Source organism: Xenopus laevis, chromosome 3L, assembly GCF_017654675.1.
Source record: "Xenopus laevis strain J_2021 chromosome 3L, Xenopus_laevis_v10.1, whole genome shotgun sequence".
Taxonomy (NCBI): Eukaryota; Metazoa; Chordata; class Amphibia; order Anura; family Pipidae; genus Xenopus; species Xenopus laevis.
In genome coordinates, this window is record NC_054375.1 from 12,479,904 (window position 1) to 12,495,418 (window position 15,515).

The window sequence follows — 15,515 nt, forward strand, 5'->3', positions numbered from 1 at the left end:
GAGATCCCATAAAACTATGGCAGCATAGGTATTCCCTGTACTAAGCACAATTCAGCAGGAACAGCCCCTAAGTTTCCTCATAGTCTGTACAGAGAGATCCCATAAAACTATGGCAGCATAGGTATTCCTCTGTACTAAGCACAATTCAGCAGGAACAGTCCCCTAAGTTTCCTCATAGTCTGTACAGAGAGATCCCATAAAACTATGGCAGCCATAGGTATTCCCTGTACTAAGCACAATTCAGCAGAAACAGTCCCTAAGTTTCCTCATAGTCTGTACAGAAAGATCCCATAAAACTATGGCAGCATAGGTATTCCTCTGTACTAAGCACAATTCAGCAGGAACAGTCCCCTTAGTTTCCTCATAGTCTGTACAGAGAGATCCCATAAAACTGTGGCAGCATCAATATTCCCAGTACTAAGCACTATTCAGCAGGAACAGTCCCCTAAGTTTCCTCATAGTCTGTACAGAGATCCCATAAAACTATGGCAGCATAGGTATTCCCTGTACTAAGCAAAATTCAGCAGGAACAGTCCCATACGTTTGCTCATAGTCTGTACAGAGAGATCCCATAAAACTATGGCATCATCAATATTCCCTGTACTAAGCACAATTAAGTAGGAACAGTCCCCTACGTTTGCTCATAGTCTGTACAGAGAGATCCCATAAAACTATGGCAGCGTCAATATTCCCAGTACTAAGCACAATTAAGCAGGAACAGTCCCCTACGTTTGCTCATACTCTGTACAGAGATCCCATAAAACTAGGGCAGCATAGGTATTCCCTGTACTAAGCACAATTCAGCAGGAACAGTCCCCTAAGTTTGCTCATACTCTGTACAGAGATCCCATAAAACTATGGCAGCATAGGTATTCCCTGTACTAAGCACAATTCAGCAGGAACAGTCCCTAAGTTTGCTCATAGTCTGTACAGAGAGATCCCATAAAACGATGGCAGCATCAATATTCCCAGTACTAAGCACAATTAAGCAGGAACAGTCCCCTACGTTTGCTCATAGTCTGTACAAAGAGATCCCATAAAACTATGGCAGCATAGGTATTCCCAGTACTAAGCACAATTAAGCAGGAACAGTCCCCTACGTTTGCTCATACTCTGTACAGAGATCCCATAAAACTAGGGCAGCATAGGTATTCCCTGTACTAAGCACAATTCAGCAGGAACAGCCCCTAAGTTTCCGCAAAGTCTGTACAGAGAGATCCCATAAAACTATGGCAGCATAGGTATTCCTCTGTACTAAGAACAATTCAGCAGGAACAGTCCCCTAAGTTTCCTCATAGTCTGTACAGAGAGATCCCATAAAACTATGGCAGCATCAATATTCCCAGTACTAAGCACAATTAAGTAGGAACAATCCCCTACGTTTGCTCATAGTCTGTACAGAGAGATCCCATAAAACTATGACATCATAGGTATTCCCTGTACTAAGAACAATTCAGCAGGAACAGTCCCTAAGTTTGCTCATAGTCTGTACAGACAGATCCCATAAAACTATGGCAGCATAGGTATTCCCTGTACTAAGCACAATTCTGCAGGAACAGCCCCTAAGTTTCCTCATAGTCTGTACAGAGAGATCCCATAAAACTATGGCAGCATAGGTATCCCCTGTACTAAGCACAATTCGGCAGGAACAGTCCCCTACGTTTGCTCATAGTTTGTACAGAGAGATCCCATAAAACTAAGGCAGCATAGGTATTCCCCTGTACTAAGCACAATTCAGCAGAAACAGTCCCTAAGTTTCCTCATAGTCTGTACAGAAAGATCCCATAAAACTATGGCAGCATAGGTATTCCTCTGTACTAAGCACAATTCAGCAGGAACAGTCCCCTTAGTTTCCTCATAGTCTGTACAGAGAGATCCCATAAAACTGTGGCAGCATCAATATTCCCAGTACTAAGCACTATTCAGCAGGAACAGTCCCCTACGTTTGCTCATAGTCTGTACAGAGAGATCCCATAAAACGATGGCAGCATAGGTATTCCCCTATACTAAGCACAATTCAGCAGGAACAGTCCCTAAGTTTCCTCATAGTCTGTACAGAGAGATCCCATAAAACTATGGCAGCATAGGTATTCCCTGTACTAAGCACAATTCAGCAGGAACAGTCCCTAAGTTTGCTCATAGTCTGTACAGAGAGAGCCCATAAACTATGGCAGCATAGGTATTCCCTGTACTAAGCACAGTTCAGCAGGAAGAGTCCCCTAAGTTTGCTCATAGTCTGTACAGAGAGATCCCATAAAACTATGGCAGCATAGGTTTTCCCCTATACTAAGCACAATTCAGCAGGAACAGCTCCTAAGTTTGCTCATAGTCTGTACAGAGAGATGCCATAAAACTATGGCAGCATAGGTATTCACTGTACTAAGCACAATTCAGCAGGAACAGTCCTTAAGTTTGCTCATAGTCTGTACATAGAGATCCCATAAAAAGATGGCAGCATATGCATTCCCTGTACTAAGCACAATTCAGCAGGAACAGCCCCTAAGTTTCCTCATAGTCTGTATAGAGAGATCCCATAAAACTATGGCAGCATAGGTATTCCTCTGTAGTAAGCACAATTCAGCAGGAACAGTCCCCTAAGTTTCCTCATAGTCTGTACAGAGAGATCCCATAAAACTATGGCAGCATCAATATTCCCAGTACTAAGCACAATTAAGTAGGAACAGTCCCCTACGTTTGCTCATAGTCTGTACAGAGAGATCCCATAAAACTATGGCAGCATCAATATTCCCAGTACTAAGCACAATTAAGCAGGAACAGTCCCCTACGTTTGCTCATACTCTGTACAGAGATCCCATAAAACTATGACATCATAGGTATTCCCTGTACTAAGCACAATTCAGCAGGAACAGCCCCTAAGTTTCCTCATAGTCTGTATAGAGAGATCCCATAAAACTATGGCAGCATAGGTATTCCTCTGTAGTAAGCACAATTCAGCAGGAACAGTCCCCTAAGTTTCCTCATAGTCTGTACAGAGAGATCCCATAAAACTATGGCAGCATCAATATTCCCAGTACTAAGCACAATTAAGTAGGAACAATCCCCTACGTTTGCTCATAGTCTGTACAGAGAGATCCCATAAAACTATGACATCATAGGTATTCCCTGTACTAAGCACAATTCAGCAGGAACAGTCCCTAAGTTTGCTCATAGTCTGTACAGAGAGATCCCATACAACTATTACAGCATAGGTATTCCCTGTACTAAGCACAATTCAGCAGGAACAGTCCCTAAGTTTGCTCATAGTCTGTACAGAGAGATCCCATAAAACGATGGCAGCATAGGTATTCCCCTGTACTGAGCACAATTCAGCAGGAACACTCCCCTAAGTTTGCTCATAGTCTGTACAGAGAGATCCCATAAAACTATGGCAGCATAGGTATTCCCTGTACTAAGCACAAAACAGCAGGAACCGTCCCCTAAGTTTGCTCATACTCTGTACAGAGATCCCATAAAACTATGGCAGCATAGGTATTCCTCTGTACTAAGCACAATTCAGCAGGAACAGTCCCCTAAGTTTTCTCATACTCTGTACAGAGATCCCATAAAACTATGGCAGCATAGGTATTCCCTGTACTAAGCACAATTCAGCAGGAACAGTCCCCTACGTTTGCTCATAGTCTGTACAGAGAGATCCCATAAAACAATGGCAGCATAGGTATTCCCTGTACTAAGCACAATTCAGCAGGAACAGTCCCTAAGTTTGCTCATAGTCTGTACAGAGAGATCCCATAAAACGATGGCAGCATATGTATTCCCCTGTACTGAGCACAATTCAGCAGGAACACTCCCCTAAGTTTGCTCATAGTCTGTACAGAGAGATCCCATAAAACTATGGCAGCATAGGTATTCCCTGTACTAAGCACAATTCAGCAGGAACCGTCCCCTAAGTTTGCTCATACTCTGTACAGAGATCCCATAAAACTATGGCAGCATAGGTATTCCCTGTACTAAGCACAATTCAGCAGGAACAGTCCCTAAGTTTGCTCATAGTCTGTACAGAGAGATCCCATAAAACGATGGCAGCATAGGTATTCCCCTATACTAAGCACAATTAAGCAGGAACAGTCCCTAAGTTTGCTCATAGTCTGTACAGAGAGATCCCATAAAACTATGGCAGCATAGGTATTCCTCTGTAATAAGCACAATTCAGCAGGAACAGTCCCCTAAGTTTCCTCATAGTCTGTACAGAGAGATCCCATAAAACGATGGCAGCATAGGTATTCCCTATACTAAGCACAATTAAGCAGGAACAGTCCCTAAGTTTGCTCATAGTCTGTACAGAGAAATCCCATAAAACTATGGCAGCATAGGTATTCCCTGTACTAAGCACAATTCAGCAGGAACAGCCCCTAAGTTTCCTCATAGTCTGTACAGAGAGATCCCATAAAACTATGGCAGCATAGGTATTCCTCTGTACTAAGCACAATTCAGCAGGAACAGTCCCCTAAGTTTCCTCATAGTCTGTACAGAGAGATCCCATAAAACTATGGCAGCATCAATATTCCCAGTACTAAGCACAATTCAGCAGGAACAGTCCCCTACGTTTGCTCATAGTCTGTACAGAGAGATCCCATAAAACTATGGCAGCATCAATATTCCCAGTACTAAGCACAATTAAGCAGGAACAGTCCCCTACGTTTGCTCATACTCTGTACAGAGATCCCATAAAACTATGGCAGCATAGGTATTCCCTGTACTAAGCACAATTCAGCAGCAACAGTCCCCTAAGTTTGCTCATACTCTGTACAGAGATCCCATAAAACTATGGCAGCATAGGTATTCCCTGTACTAAGCACAATTCAGCAGGAACAGTCCCTAAGTTTGCTCATAGTCTGTACAGAGAGATCCCATAAAACGATGGCAGCATAGGCATTCCCCTATACTAAGCACAATTCAGCAGGAACAGCCCCTAATTTGCTCATAGTCTGTACAAAGAGATCCCATAAAACTATGGCAGCATAGGTATTCCTCTGTACTAAGCACAATTCAGCAGGAACAGTTCCCTAAGTTTGCTCATACTCTGTACTGAGATCCCATAAAACTATGGCAGCATAGGTATTCCCTGTACTAAGCACAATTCAGCAGGAACAGTCCCCTACGTTTGCTCATAGTCTGTACAGAGAGATCCCATAAAACGATGGCAGCATAGGTATTCCCCTATACTAAGCACAATTCAGCAGGAACAGCCCCTAAGTTTGCTCATAGTCTGTACAGAGAGATCCCATAAAACTATGGCAGCATAGGTATTCCCTGTACTAAGCACAATTCAGCAGGAACAGTCCCTAAGTTTGCTCATAGTCTGTACAGAGAGATCCCATAAAACGATGGCAGCATAGGTATTCCCCTGTACTGAGCACAATTCAGCAGGAACACTCCCCTAAGTTTGCTCATAGTCTGTACAGAGAGATCCCATAAAACAATGGCAGCATAGGTATTCCCTGTACTAAGCACAATTCAGCAGGAACAGCCCCTAAGTTTCCTCATAGTCTGTACAGAGAGATCCCATAAAACTATGGCAGCATAGGTATTCCTCTGTACTAATGACAATTCAGCAGGAACAGTCCCCTAAGTTTCCTCATAGTCTGTACAGAGAGATCCCATAAAACTATGGCAGCATCAATATTCCCAGTACTAAGCACAATTCAGCAGGAACAGTCCCCTACGTTTGCTCATAGTCTGTACAGAGAGATCCCATAAAACTATGGCAGCATCAATATTCCAAGTACTTAGCACAATTAAGTAGGAACAGTCCCCTACGTTTGCTCATAGTCTGTACAGAGAGATCCCATAAAACTATGGCAGCATCAATATTCCCAGTACTAAGCACAATTAAGCAGGAACAGTCCCCTACGTTTGCTCATAGTCTGTACAAAGAGATCCCATAAAACTATGGCAGCATAGGTATTCCTCTGTACTAAGCACAATTCAGCAGGAACAGTCCCCTAAGTTTGCTCATACTCTGTACAGAGATCCCATAAAACTATGGCAGCATAGGTATTCCCTGTACTAAGCACAATTCAGCAGGAACAGTCCCTAAGTTTGCTCATAGTCTGTACAGAGAGATCCCATAAAACGATGGCAGCATAGGCATTCCCCTATACTAAGCACAATTCAGCAGGAACAGCCCCTAATTTGCTCATAGTCTGTACAAAGAGATCCAATAAAACTATGGCAGCATAGGTATTCCTCTGTACTAAGCACAATTCAGCAGGAACAGTCCCCTAAGTTTGCTCACACTCTGTACAGAGATCCCATAAAACTATGGCAGCATAGGTATTCCCTGTACTAAGCACAATTCAGCAGGAACAGTCCCCTACGTTTGCTCATAGTCTGTACAGAGAGATTCCATAAAACGATGGCAGCATAGGTATTCCCCTATACTAAGCACAATTCAGCAGGAACAGCCCCTAAGTTTGCTCATAGTCTGTACAGAGAGATCCCATAAAACTATGGCAGCATAGGTATTCCCTGTACTAAGCACAATTCAGCAGGAACAGCCCCTAAGTTTCCTCATAGTCTGTACAGAGAGATCCCATAAAACTATGGCAGCATAGGTATTCCTCTGTACTAAGCACAATTCAGCAGGAACAGTCCCCTACGTTTGCTCATAGTCTGTACAGAGAGATCCCATAAAACTATGGCAGCATCAATATTCCCAGTACTTAGCACAATTAAGTAGGAACAGTCCACTACGTTTGCTCATAGTCTGTACAGAGAGATCCCATAAAACTATGGCAGCATCAATATTCCCAGTACTAAGCACAATTAAGCAGGAACAGTCCCCTACGTTTGCTCATAGTCTGTACAAAGAGATCCCATAAAACTATGGCAGCATAGGTATTCCTCTGTACTAAACACAATTCAGCAGGAACAGTCCCCTAAGTTTGCTCATACTCTGTACAGAGATCCCATAAAACTATGGCAGCATAGGTATTCCCTGTACTAAGCACAATTAAGCAGGAACAGTCCCCTACGTTTGCTCATAGTCTGTACAGAGAGATCCCATAAAACTATGGCAGCATACGTATTCCCTGTACTAAGCACAAATTAAGCAGGAACAGTCCCTAAGTTTGCTCATAGTCTGTACAGAGAGATCCCATAAAACTGTGGCAGCATAAATATTCCCAGTACTAAGCACTATTCAGCAGGAACAGTCCCCTACGTTTGCTCATAGTCTGTACAGAGAGATCCCATAAAACGATGGAAGCATAGGTATTCCCCTATACTAAGCACAATTCAGCAGGAACAGTCCCTAAGTTTCCTCATAGTCTGTACAGAGAGTTCCCATAAAATTATGGCAGCATAGGTATTCCCTGTACTAAGCACAATTCAGCAGGAACAGCCCCTAAGTTTCCTCATAGTCTGTACAGAGAGATCCCATAAAACTATCGCAGCATCAATATTCCCAGTACTAAGCACAATTTAGCAGGAACAGTCCCCAACGTTTGCTCATAGTCTGTACAGAGAGATCCCATAAAACTATGGCAGCATAGGTATTCCCTGTACTAAGCACAATTCAACCGGAACAGCCCCTAAATTTCCTCATAGTCTGTACAGAGAGATCCCATAAAACTATGGCAGCATCAATATTCCCAGTACTAAGCACAATTCAGCAGGAACAGTCCCCTACGTTTGCTCATAGTCTGTACAGAGAGATCCCATAAAACTATGGCAGCATCAATATTCCCAGTACTAAGCACAATTGAGTAGGAACAGTCCCCTACGTTTGCTCATAGTCTGTACAGAGAGATCCCATAAAACTATGGCAGCATCAATATTCCCAGTACTAAGCACAATTAAGCAGGAACAGTCCCATACGTTTGCTCATAGTCTGTACAAAGAGATCCCATAAAACTATGGCAGCATAGGTATTCCTCTGCACTAAGCACAATTCAGAAGGAACAGCCCCTAAGTTTCCTCATAGTCTGTACAGAAAGATCCCATAAAACTATGGCAGCATAGGTATTCCCTGTACTAAGCACAATTCAGCAGGAACAGTCCCTAAATTTGCTCATAATCTGTACAGAGAGATCCCATAAAACTATGACAGCATAGGTATTCCCTGTACTAAGCACAGTTCAGCAGGAAGAGTCCCCTAAGTTTGCTCATAGTCTGTACAGAGAGATCCCATAAAACTATGGCAGCATAGGTTTTCCCCTATACTAAGCACAATTCAGCAGGAACAGCCCCTAAGTTTGCTCATAGTCTGTACAGAGAGATCCCATAAAACTATGGCAGCATAGGTATTCACTGTACTAAGCACAATTCAGCAGGAAACAGTCCTTAAGTTTGCTCATAGTCTGTACAGAGAGATCCCATAAAAAGATGGCAGCATAGGCATTCCCTGTACTAAGCACAATTCAGCAGGAACAGCCCCTAAGTTTCCTCATAGTCTGTATAGAGAGATCCCATAAAACTATGGCAGCATAGGTATTCCTCTGTAGTAAGCACAATTCAGCAGGAACAGTCCCCTAAGTTTCCTCATAGTCTGTACAGAGAGATCCCATAAAACTATGGCAGCATCAATATTCCCAGTACTAAGCACAATTAAGTAGGAACAGTCCCCTACGTTTGCTCATAGTCTGTACAGAGAGATCCCATAAAACTATGGCAGCATCAATATTCCCAGTACTAAGCACAATTAAGTAGGAACAGTCCCCGACGTTTGCTCATAGTCTGTACAGAGAGATCCCATAAAACTATCGCAGCATCAATATTCCCAGTACTAAGCACAATTAAGCAGGAACAGTCCCCTACGTTTGCTCATAGTCTGTACAAAGAGATCCCATAAAACGATGGCATCATAGGTATTCCTCTGTACAAAGCAATATTCAGCAGGAACAGTCCCCTAAGTTTGCTCATACTCTGTACAGAGATCCCATAAAACTATGGCAGCATAGGTATTCTCTGTACTATGCACAATTCAGCAGGAACAGTCCCTAAGTTTGCTCATAGTCTGTACAGAGAGATCCCATAAAACGATGGCAGCATAGGTATTCCCCTATACTAAGCACAATTCAGCAGGAACAGCCCCTACGTTTGCTCATAGTCTGTACGAGAGATCCCATAAAACTATGGCAGCATAGGTATTCCCCTGTACTGAGCACAATTCAGCAGGAACAGCCCCTACGTTTGCTCATAGTCTGTACAGAGAGAGCTCATAAACTATGGCAGCATAGGTATTCCCTGTACTAAGCACAATTCAGCAGGAACAGTCCCCTAAGTTTGCTCATAGTCTGTATAGAGAGATCCCATAAAACTATGGCAGCATAGGTATTCCCTGTACTAAGCACAATTCAGCAGGAACAGTCCCTAAGTTTGCTCATAGTCTGTACAGAGAGATCCCATAAAACTATGGCAGCATAGGTATTCCCTGTACTAAGCACAATTCAGCAGGAACAGTCCCCTAAGTTTGCTCATAGTCTGTACAGAGAGATCCCATAAAACTATGGCAGCATAGGTATTCCTCTGTACTAAGCACAATTCAGCAGGAACAGTCCCCTAAGTTTGCTCATACTCTGTACGAGAGATCCCATAAAACTATGGCAGCATAGGTATTCCCTGTACTATGCACAATTCAGCAGGAACAGTCCCTAAGTTTGCTCATAGTCTGTACAGAGAGATCCCATAAAACGATGGCAGCATAGGTATTCCCCTATACTAAGCACAATTCAGCAGGAACAGCCCCTAAGTTTGCTCATAGTCTGTACGAGAGATCCCATAAAACTATGGCAGCATAGGTATTCCCTGTACTAAGCACAATTCAGCAGGAACAGCCCCTAAATTTGCTCATAGTCTGTACGAGAGATCCCATAAAACTATGGCAGCATAGGTATTCCCCTGTACTGAGCACAATTCAGCAGGAACAGTCCCTAAGTTTGCTCATAGTCTGTACAGAGAGAGCCCATAAACTATGGCAGCATAGGTATTCCCTGTACAAAGCACAATTCAGCAGGAACAGTCCCCTAAGTTTGCACATAGTCTGTACAGAGAGATCCCAGAAAACTATGGCAGCATAGGTATTCCCTATACTAAGCACAATTCAGCAGGAACAGCCCCTAAGTTTGCTCATAGTCTGTACGAGAGATCCCATAAAACTATGGCAGCATAGGTATTCCCCTGTACTGAGCACAATTCAGCAGGAACAGTCCCTAAGTTTGCTCATAGTCTGTACAGAGAGAGCCCATAAACTATGGCAGCATAGGTATTCCCTGTACAAAGCACAATTCAGCAGGAACAGTCCCCTAAGTTTGCACATAGTCTGTACAGAGAGATCCCAGAAAACTATGGCAGCATAGGTATTCCCTGTACTAAGCACAATTCAGCAGGAACAGCCCCTAAGTTTCCGCTGTCCGTGTCTTCTGCGGGAGCGCCTGCTGCCGACACGCTAAAGAAACAAAATGGCGGCCGCGTAGTAGCGTACGCAATGTACGTCAGATTTGGCGCCAATGCACAGACCCGCGCGGTTAGTCTGAAACTGCTACCTGCAGTGAGGAAGAAGAAAACCGGAAGTGCGGTAGCTGTGTAAGCTCCGTACACTTCTGGGATGCTACCCGCTGAACCGCTAACCTGAGAAGCTGAGGAGACATGCGGTTAGGGAGCCAAGCACAGTAGTCGTCTGTGTAAGACTTTACTGTGGAGAATATCAGGATCCAAAATTTGATCCAGTTGTTCAGTGCCCCAACCGACACTGAGAGAGGTATAGGGGTAGTGGAAGTCTGAGACGAGAAATCCATAAGAGAATAGTGTAAAATAATTAAATAAAAAAATAATAAAGAAAGAAATAAATAAATAAACAATGTGCTGTCCTAACCTCCAGCAGGACAGAAGAAAAAAACTGAGGGGTTCAGGAGGAGCATCAGTATATATCAAGGGGGTGGAGCCGAATCTTTTTCTTCTGTCCTGCCTCCGGAGATGGATACTTAACCCCATAGCGTCTGCACTGACAGGAAGGGCCGGCTAGAGAAATAAAATCCAGATTTATTAGTTCATTTAAAATGCATTAGAAAACTCAAAAATGGAAGAATGGATGAAACAGAGCAGGGGAGTTCATGGCTACCACTGAGCCAGTGATTGCGCCTTCAACCTCATTGAATCTCCCTGTATGGAGCTCCCTTTACTGCTCCATACAGTGTGATTGTGCATCTCCCCAGCAGCCCGCAGCAGCAGGCAGAAAGAATCTTCTCGGTGCCAGGGTAGCCATGTTTCTGTAAGTTATTTCTTAGTAAACGCTCTGCTATTTTAAATTTTAATTTGTCTTGGTGTTTTTTTTTTCATTGTAATCTAACGAATATTTTTGTAAAAATATTTGATGTTACTGGTCCTTTAAAGGTGAACCCGGACCTGTAACCCACACCCACATTTTTACCTACCTGACCTGCAACTGCCTGATCTGCAAACTGATCCGCCACACGCTGACCACCATAAAGCAGGTGCCGTTGCTGGAAACGGGAAGTGACGTCATCAGAAGTGGGCTAGGCAGAAAAAAATGTGTCGATTAAATGGGCTGTTCACCTTTCAGTTAACTTTTAGTATGTTATAGAATGGCCAATTCTACGCAACTTTTTAATTGGTTTTCATTACTTTTTTTTTTTTTATTAACCGTTTTTTTCGGATTCTTTCCAGTTTTCAAATAGGGGTCACTGACCCCATCTAAAAACAAATGCTCCGTAAAGCTACAAAAGATCTATTATTGCTCTTTTTTTATTACTCCTCTTTCTATTCAGCCCCTCCCCTATTCATACCCCAGTGTCTTATTCAAATAAGTTAATGGTTGCTAGGGTAATTTGGACCCTAGCAACCAGATTTTGGAAACTGCAAACTGGAGAGCTGCTGAATAAATAGCTAACTCAAACTAACTTAAAAACCACAAATGAAAAATGAAAACCAATGGCAAACTGTCTCAGAATATTACTCTCTACATCATACTGACAGTTAACTCAGAGGTGAACAACCCCTTTAAGTTAACCTTTAGTATGATATATTGGTTTTCACTATTTATTATTTGTGGTTTTAGAGCCATTTAGCTTTTTATTCAGCAGCTCTCCAGTTTGCAGTATCTGGTGGCTAGTGTCTAAATTACCCTAGCAACCACAAATTGATTTTGATTAAGAGACCGGAATATGAACAGGAGAGCTTACTGAACTCCAGATATCAGGATGCCTTACTATCGCAGGTGAGAAAGAAAGACACCCTTACTTTCCAGGCCACAAAGATCTCAGTATTTGGAGATTTCTCGGCAGAAGTCCAGTGCCAAAGAGCAAAGTTCATGGATGGGAAACGGCGCCTCCGAGACCTTAACCTGCCGTACGTGATGCTGTATCCCGCCAGACTGCGAGTTATCATGGAGGGACAGACGCGATTCTTCACCGCGCCGCTCAAGCTCAGCAACTGGCTGGACACACAGAAGATCCGGGCCTGACACCTTAAGGCACGGCAAGAGCAGCAGCATTTTCTAGTGGCCAAAGGAAAGAGCCGCCCAACACGCAAATGAATGTACAGTGAGTAAGGCCTGTTGAATGTTTTGTTCTGTATAACTGATATCATTGCCAACAAGGCCAACCAGAACTTGATTGGACACTGAGGGGACAGTACATACCATCTATTTTATGAGTTGTCTCTTCAAAGCTATACTCACATACTAGCTGTTAACCCCATGGAACCGAGTAGGTGCACTGCTAACTTTAAAGTCTTTTACACTTGTTTATTTACCAGTTCCCAGGTGATGTGTGTTTTTCAGTTCATGACCCTAAGGGGCCCAGCAAGAGTGAACGCCTCAGTTTAGCTGTGCTAGATAGGGAGAAATTCTGCCAAAAGATGGGGACATGGGCGGAAGGGGAGGGGGCTGAAGGGGGAGGATACTTAATGGTTAAAGGACCAGTAACATCACAACATTTTTTTTAAAAAATTCGTTAGAATACAACGAAATAAAAACACCAAGACAAATTAAACTTTAAAATCACAAAAAGTCCACTTCCGTTCCTGTTCAGAAAAGGCGACATGGCGACCATTCATTCTTCGGCACTTGATTTCTCCTCTCTGGCTATTCACTGACAGCAGCATGTGATCTTAGCACCAGCTCGTAGCGCCCGTCGCCATAGATTTGAATCCATCAAAACAGACAAAAAGGGCAGATACATCTTTATACATGGCTTCCTCCAATCTCAAGAGGTGGTGCTTGCCTCTATATATGTACCTCCCCCTTACACAGATGAGTGTCTGGTGCAACTAATCCAATTTATAGCACAGTTCCCCATGTTGCCGTAGTAGCTATAGGAGACTATAATGCCCTTATAGACCCCAACATGGATAGGCTGCGTAGAGATGGTAGGACAGTCTCGACCCCCCGCACACAATCTATTAGCCATAACAGAGACGGCTGGCCTAGTGGAAGCATGGAGACATTACCACCGGGAGTAAGGCAATACTCATGCTTCTCCACCTCACATATGATCCTGTCGAATAGATCATGCCTTTCTGAGCCAAAGAGCGCTCACATCGGTGAAGAGTATTAAATACCTGCCGAGAGGCATCTCAGACTACGCCCCATTGGAATTAGAATTGAGGCTAGAGCCCCAGCAAAGCAGACCCAGATGTCTCTTAATCCTCTCTGGTTGCACCTACTTAAAAATCAGGATAGAGTAGAAGAAACCATTACTGACCTTTTAGGGGCCATTGAGGATTCAGACGACCACCTCAATGGGGGGGAGGCGCTGAAAGGGCATCTCCGTGAGTTCTTTCATGTAGAAATCAATGCCTACAAGGGTCAATACGCCATTAGGCAACAACAGCTAGAACAGAAGTAATTAGGATAGAAACACAAGTCCCAATACATCCCACAAATCAAGGATTTGAGGAACTGAATTCAGTGCAAGAGGCGGTTGCAGACTATATGACTGAAAAGGCAAAGCAACAGTACCTTTTCTCCAAAGTAAATATTCTCGAGCACAGAGAAAAAGCAGGGAAAATGCTAGCCCACTTGTCCAGACAATACTCAACACCCCCTGCTATCGGCCTCCAAAAAGACGCAAATCGGAATCCAACCGCAGATCCGCTGGAAATACAAAATATTCTAAAGGGCTTCTACTCCAAGCTGTACTCGTCCACCCTAGCCCCCACAGATATGCCAGGGGTAGTAGCATTCCTTAACTCAATGCAGCTTCCCCAACTAATTCCCGAGTATCGAGAGTACCTGGAGTCAAGTATATTCCTAATTGAGGTGCAAGAGGCCAATGATTCTTTCCCTAATGGGAAAGCTGCAGGTGCTGATGGATTGCCCATAGAGCCCTGTATAAGGTCTGGAGTACATTAATTCCCAAAAACCTGTCCCCTATCCAAGCACTCCTCATGGTGCCTGTCAAAGCTAACAGGACTAACCTCAACCCCATTTTAGGGAATGTCAAGTGGGTCTTATCCAAGATTACCCATCTAATGGGAATTTCAAATGTTGACCCGTCTACCCCGCTATGGGGAAATGCCAACCTGGGCGGAGTGGTGGAGCTAAAGCCCCCAGAAGGTTGGTTAGACAAAGGGGTACGCACAATAGATGATGTATGGTGACATGACAAACCCCTTGCATTCTCCGAACTTGAGCTGGTAGGGCCATCCCCTCATCCCATTGGTTATTCTATATGAGGCTCAGGTTAAAGCTAACAAAGTGGTACAAAGAGAAGCCCCGGGAAATAGCTGGGCACCCAGTCATTGCACTAATAAATACAGAAATGACCCAGGGCATAAGTTCAAGGGTGTACAAACTGATCTGTAAGTAACGACACAAGGATAAAGCCTTAAAATGCAGAGAGCAATGGGAAAGGGATCTTGGAGTCCTTACTGATACGCAGTGGTCGGCTGCACTTAAAGCCCCGTCTCAAGTGTCCTTCATTCCTAGGCACAGAATATTACAGCTGTACCTCCTACATAGGGCCTACTACACGAGGAGCAGACTAATGTTCCCCAATCTCTCACCACAATGTCTTAGATGCAAACAAGCAGTGGGGATCTACAACATACCCTTTGGAGTTGCCCCAAGCTTCAGGCAAACTGGAGCGAGACACTGGAGATCCTAGAGGAAGTAACGGGGAGGGATAACCTAAATGACCCTAAACTATGCGTATTAAATAAACAGTCAGATACTATTGTGGACTCTCAAGGGGCTCTATTCCTAAGTAAAGCTCTATTTCAATGCATAGAATCATTACCCTTAACTGGAAAGCGGAGGCCCCGCCAGTAGTAGCACATTGGATAAGTGAGGTGTCTAATCCGGCCAACACAGAGTTCATGTTAGCCAAATATAAGGGCTGTCTGGATAAGTTCCATAGGATATGGGACCCCTGGCTAAGGAAATACCCCCCGCAGAGGTACTGGAGCTGTGATTATTTGTAAAATAAACTCTGTCAGGGTAAAGTATAGTGTGACCAGACATAAGTAGATATTAGCTAGAACTGGATCATTATTGTCTCCTGTAATGGAATATTGTTGTCAAGCTCATACGTATA

General features: G+C 43.6%; 1 protein-coding gene across 7 annotated transcripts in view; it reads left to right on the forward strand.

The window, feature by feature from the left end:
* The window catches only part of LOC121400994 (WD repeat-containing protein 91-like), a 1,149,255-nt gene that overhangs the window by 440,719 nt on the left and 693,021 nt on the right, over positions 1 to 15,515 (forward strand). The gene's annotated exons all lie outside the window — the stretch shown is intronic.